Here is a 6000-nt window from a genome sequence, read left to right on the forward strand (position 1 = left end):
TGAGCCCTTCTGGAACACTCTGGATAAGATAATATCAGTATGATGCACTAAATAAACGAAATACTTCTCTCTACAGTCGGCACACTGTAAAGAGAGAATCTATTATAAAGAGGAGAAAAAAAAGCACTACACATCTATTTACTTACTGGGCTGACAAGGACATCTACCCATTATGCCTTTGCTTTAGAAGATGGTTTGACATGAGTATGCTGTTGCAGAATTAGCTTGACAAGCTATTTCTGAGAATAAATAAAGCACACACTTCAAAGAAAGTGCTCAGCTCTGCATCATCAGAAGATGTTTGTGTTTTGGTTTTTTATATAGCGCCAAATAACAAGACGAGTCACCTCAAGGTGCCTTTTATCACAAGGTCAAGACGCTACATTATTGGAAAGGAGCCCTATTAATCACACAACGCCCTATGAGCAAGCGCTTTGGCAACAGTGGGAAGGAAAAACTTCCTTTTACCAGAAAGAAACCTACAGTAGATCCGGTAGATTTGTGGCGGAGCACGAGATTCACATCTGTCCACATAAACACAAATCTCTCAGGAATGTTTACAGCACCTTGTTTAATCTGTGCCACAATAAGTCATTTCTAAAAATGTAAACTAGAGAGCAAAGTAGGCACTGAGTGTATCCTTCTAACACAGATGGCTTGAAATTGAAATGATCAGCCTAATCAGGGGTTTTGCTGATGGCATCAGTGGGACTGCAGTGCTAGTTTATATCAAGTTTTATTTTAACAACTTCTTCTGAAAACTTTTTTACGTCCTTGTGATCTGCACGCTGAACAAAACATTTTTTGTTCACCTGTTTAACCTGCATCTGATTTTTGCACCAATTACTCCCTTTATTCAAACAAACCTTAAGCTGTCAAACTGATTATAAGTCAGAACGCTATTACTGATATTAAAGCGGTCATTACATGTAATTAGTTAGAGGGAAGTAATACTTCTAAGCTCTCATCTACTCGGATCAACTTGTCAGTCATTTTCAGGCCCTGATTACTCATTCATTAGATATAAATTAAACTGATGAATTAAAAAACAGTAATCGCTGGCGCTTAAATGACTCATTAAGACACGTACAAAGGTACACGCTATGCGGCATTGCTTATACTTAGCTCGCTGGCTGTCGAAGCAGCCCTGGCACTGAGTAAATCATTAGCATGGGAGTAAGGTTGCTCAGCATGGGTTAAAGTTCACTTTGACTCCCTTCTAACTCAGCTGTTACGCTAGTGCTGTGCCATCCTGCAAATTGTGGTATCAATCTGACATCAATACAGAATAAATGCAGGGTCAGTATGCTGATACCAATACCGATACTTTTTCTTTATAAAAGCAGCTTATGTAGCGGAGAGCAGTGTGCCATGATTTCAGTGGGCTACATACTGAACTTGGAGTATACAAACAAAGTATTGATCAATCTAATACCAATAGCAGTGGTGGTATCGATACTATGATATTCGATCTGTCCACCTGTAGGATGAGGACGTTTAAGTTCCCTGACACCAAACACTAAACAGCAAGTATTTCATGTTATTTGGTTATTATGTAAAACAAAACCCCCCAAATAGGTATAAACTGTAATCCCTTATATCCTCCTCAGCCCTCTTTATTGACATTTTAAATGTAGCCAGCCTCCAGAAGAGTTTATTATTATTTTTTTTTTCCCCACTAAGATAATCGCTTCTCTGGGCGCTCTGTTTTATCCGCTGCAGACAAGACAGGAGGGGGAATAAAAAGGAGAGGAGTGTGTTTGGCTTCCCAGAGTCTGAGCCTGGGCTAGCCTAGGGAGTAGAGAGAGCAAGCTACAAAAAAAGAAAAAGAAAAAAACACCGCAGAAGAACACCAGAAAGACAGCATCACAAAACACGTGTCCTGTTAGAGGAAAAACAAACTCTCACCCTCTCAGAAAGAAGAAGAAGTAACCTACCTCAAAGTTGTTTGGCTTTCACCCATCAGCACATCTTGGGGCTTAAAGATGGATTACGAGTAGTTTTAACTGGCAGCCCTTATGACTGACGCAGAAAGCCTTTTGCAATCTCTCTCTCTCTCATTCCCCGCCTGTCTCTCACGATCGCTGTCCCCTTTTACCTGGAATCATAAAGTATGCAAATGACCTCCGCTGAGCCTGTCGTAGCGACTGTAGCTACAGCCGGTAAGCGCACAGGTGGTGCACATTGCACAGCGCGCTCCCTTAAAGCCGAGGCCCGCAGCAGAGCGCATATGTCTGCGTCTTGTAGTCCTGTCTCAGTCACCCGGAGAGGCGAGAGAGGGTGAACGGGAGCACTGGCCTTACATTTGGCTTCCCTTGTTGTGGCATTGTGCGCGTTTGTCTCGCGGGGTGCCTCGCAGCAAACTTTCAAATTTGGTCACCTGTTGACTGAGCTGAAATGATTCATGATCTCATTAGTCGGAAACATTCATCTTTATTTTAATAAGTCGAGCTGCGATGAGAGCGGTTTGAGACCAGATGGGATCACGGGGAGAGCATTTATTTACCGAGACAGAGCCAAAGTGAAAACGTTGATGATGTTGTTGATAATCAGCCGAATGCGTCACATGGGATATGCAGCTATGCGCGTCGACTGTAGGGTTTTACAGCAACCATATAATTAGGTAACAAGGAGACGTAAGAGTTTATTATTCCGGGTGATAAAGAGTAATGCCAAAGGTGCACTGGGAGGATATAAATACGGAGATGAGATGGGTGTTTACCGAGAAGGTAGTCAGGAAATAAATATAGAGGTCTCACAGACAAACATAGAGGGTGATATTTTATAACTGATCCGGAAACACCTCAGCAAAACATTTTTTTCTTCCTTGTAGCCCAAAGATATTATATTATATTACATTATATTATATTATATTATATTATATTACATTATATATAGTTCATGTGAAGGCTGCTGTCCAGTAATGTTTTAATGTCAGACAATTGCCAGCTACTACATCTACATGATGCCCAGTCAGGTTTTTGAATAACATGGGGTGTAAGATAGATGATATTGGTATCAGATCGATACTAGTGCTAGATGGTCGATACTTTGACCCTGTCCTCTTAGTTCAGCGTGTATCCTACTGAACTGTGTTAAATTAATTGTAATGTTGGGAATGAAAAACTGTACTTTAAACATGCACGATGAAAAATGTCTGAGCCTTTTTGTAATGATTGTCATGTCTATTTTTTTATAACCTTAAACACAGGCGAAAAACACATATTTGACCCAAGGTACTTTAGAGACAGGCACATTTAGCTAATTATTTTGGAAAGTAAAGCTCACAGTGATTTATTTGTCAAATGTGCTCAGAATCTGAAAAGCTCTCCCCTACATTACAGGTTAAAAGTATCGGCATCAGTATTGGCATTACTGCCCCTGTGTTTCCTTGGTATGGAGTATGACACGGCACTACTGCAAGAGAGTGAGAGCATTTACAGGAACAGGCCCCTAGCCGACAGCCTCTCAGTTTAGGATTCACTCACCGCTGAGGTGATAATTCAACAGCTTTGACCCTAAAGCCAAATCTGATTCCAAAAAAGTAAAAATAAAGAAGTAGGAACTGTGCCTTTTTCTGTGTTCGCAATGTTAGCCCATCTGACTGATTTGTGATTTTTGAAATGTCTGTCTGTCCATCTGCTGTTTGCATATTTTAATAACCCAGTTTATGGCTATGTGCAAAAGTTAAAATACCCACATTTCCTTAGGTTTTGCTAGGAACATGAGAAACAGATGGAGAACTCTAAAGGCACATGTGCAAACAGAGATGGAAGTACAGTATATAAAACAAAAGAAAGTTTGTACGACTCTAACAAGCTTGAAAGTCATCGCCTAGGAACTCTCTTAGTCAGCTTTGGATGTTGGCTGTTTTTTGTTCACTTCTCTGTCAAGACGATCCCACACTGCTTTAATAATGTTGAGGTCCGGGCTCTTAAAAGGTCAGTCCATGACTGATAGTTGTCATGGTTAATGGTGAACGAGGACGCCCAGAGCAGAGTCGTGAGCTGGCTAGGATCAAAATACAGATGAACATTAATCGTAGGCGTAACAGCAGTCCGTCAGGTGACTAAATAACAAGTCCGTGGATAAGCAGAGGAAACGCTGGGGGAAATACCAGGAACTCGGGAACCACAGGGGACGACAGAACAACACAGCAAACACAGTAAAAGCGACAAGCAGAAACAAACTGAGGGTACATAACACACATCTGCGGGGAACTCACAGGTGCAAACAATTGGAGAGACTGAGGAAAGTAAAACTAAAACTAACACATGAGATAAAGACTATCAAAATAAAACAGGAAGTAACATAACGGGAACACCTAAAGCTAGAGAAGGGAACATGAGGGAAGCAGAGAGCTGTAACTATAAAACCTACAGACTAATACAAAACAAACAGCACCTGTAACGAGAGATCGATACAAATGATAAACTAAACTGTAAGAAAACTAAGAATCAAACTGAAAATAATGACAGAACTTCAGAGTCCAGAAAACACAAAACACTGTCAGAGTCACAGGATTGTGACTGATGGTGCTCTGCTGTGTGTTCACTGCTCTGGCAGTGTGTTTGGGATCATTGCCATGCTGAAAAATGCATGACTGGCAATCAGATACTTTCCAGATGGTGTTGCACACTGGGTCACAACCTGACAGCACAGTGACATTAATAATTTTATCTATTATAATAATGTCAATCCCAGGCCCCTCCAGTAGCTTATCAGTATATACAGCAGGTCACCTGTTTAAGCAAGCAAATAAAAAATAATCACTTCAAAATATTTTTTTAGTTTATACTCTCAATTAAATATTCACATAGAAAAATCTAACTAATAAAACAAATTCATGCACTTAAAGATTTGACATATTTACAATTCTGATTGGCAAACAGGGAGTGGAAGTAAGGCTTTTAATGGAAAATCAAACACTTCAAATTAAGTCCAGGTCACAATCGGAACTGCGATCAAAGGGTTAGGGGGGGATGAAGATTGTTGGAGTTTGAAACAGACTGTAATGGAATTAAATTTGGGAATGTCTGCCCGGAATGACTGCTTCCTGTTTCGATTGTTACCGATGGCTGCAGAGTTACAGCACTCTGAGATCGGATGATTCTCTTTGATACACCCTGCAGTTCAAAAACATAAAACATGTATACCTTCTGGCTGTAACTGCTAATTACTGCTGACATTGTTCTTAATTATGACCTTTTATTTATTTTTTTTAAAAAAGGAGTAAACTTTAACTTTAAAACACTAATGAATGATCAGAAAATGTGAAAGGATCTGATTAAAATTTAATTTTCTGTGAAGCTGAAGGCAGTTCTTCTGTCATTGTAAAAAAATGCTCCAAACCATCAACTGTAAGCGTTTAATGAACTTATAATGATAATTAAGGTGCAGGATCCCATTTGACTTTATTACACTATTCTAAGAAGCCATTCCTCAGGACCTGCAAGTTCCTGCATGCACATATACACACACACACACACACACACACACACACACACACACACACACACACACATATATATATATATAAATGGTGCCTAAAATATTTATTTTAGGGTTTGTTACTACTGTGATCAAGGTCTTTTGTCCTCAGTCGTCTTTTAAAACTATAGAAAACTTTTCTTTCCCGCACAATCACTCAAGGGTCAGTGTGACTTGCCTGTGTAGGTCCGTGTAGGTCCATACTCTCAATTAGTTACAGACATTCACACTCATGGAACCCAGGTGAAACACCGACTGCCCAAAAGTAATTGCTTCGACTAATGAAGTGCTGCCGCTTGAAGGTGCCAGCGCAGTGGAGTACACCTGCTGTTCCCAGGTCAGTAAACCCTGCATTAGTCTAGCCATGCTAATGAAAAACACGGGGAACATTTGCAACAGCGTTACCTTGTCATTTGCCTCTTGCATACCTTAAGGAGCAAAAATGATAATGGGAACACAATCCATACCTGACAAGAAGAAATGAGCCAGGGGCCTCAGACCGACGGGTGT

General features: G+C 40.3%; 1 protein-coding gene across 2 annotated transcripts in view; it reads right to left on the reverse strand.

Annotated features, from left to right (window-relative positions):
* Positions 1 to 2818, reverse strand: part of LOC120721800 (phospholipid-transporting ATPase ABCA1-like) — a 189804-nt gene extending 186986 nt beyond the window's left edge. For both annotated transcript variants that reach the window (XM_040012354.1, XM_040012355.1), the window contains exon 1: positions 1938 to 2818. The gene's annotated coding sequence lies outside the window, so the exon portion shown is untranslated. The remainder of the gene's footprint in view (positions 1 to 1937) is intronic.
* Between the last annotated feature and the right edge of the window lie 3182 nt (positions 2819 to 6000).

The sequence above is a fragment of the Simochromis diagramma genome, unplaced genomic scaffold (assembly GCF_900408965.1).
Source record: "Simochromis diagramma unplaced genomic scaffold, fSimDia1.1 OVJJ01000604.1, whole genome shotgun sequence".
In the NCBI taxonomy this organism is placed as follows: domain Eukaryota; kingdom Metazoa; phylum Chordata; class Actinopteri; order Cichliformes; family Cichlidae; genus Simochromis; species Simochromis diagramma.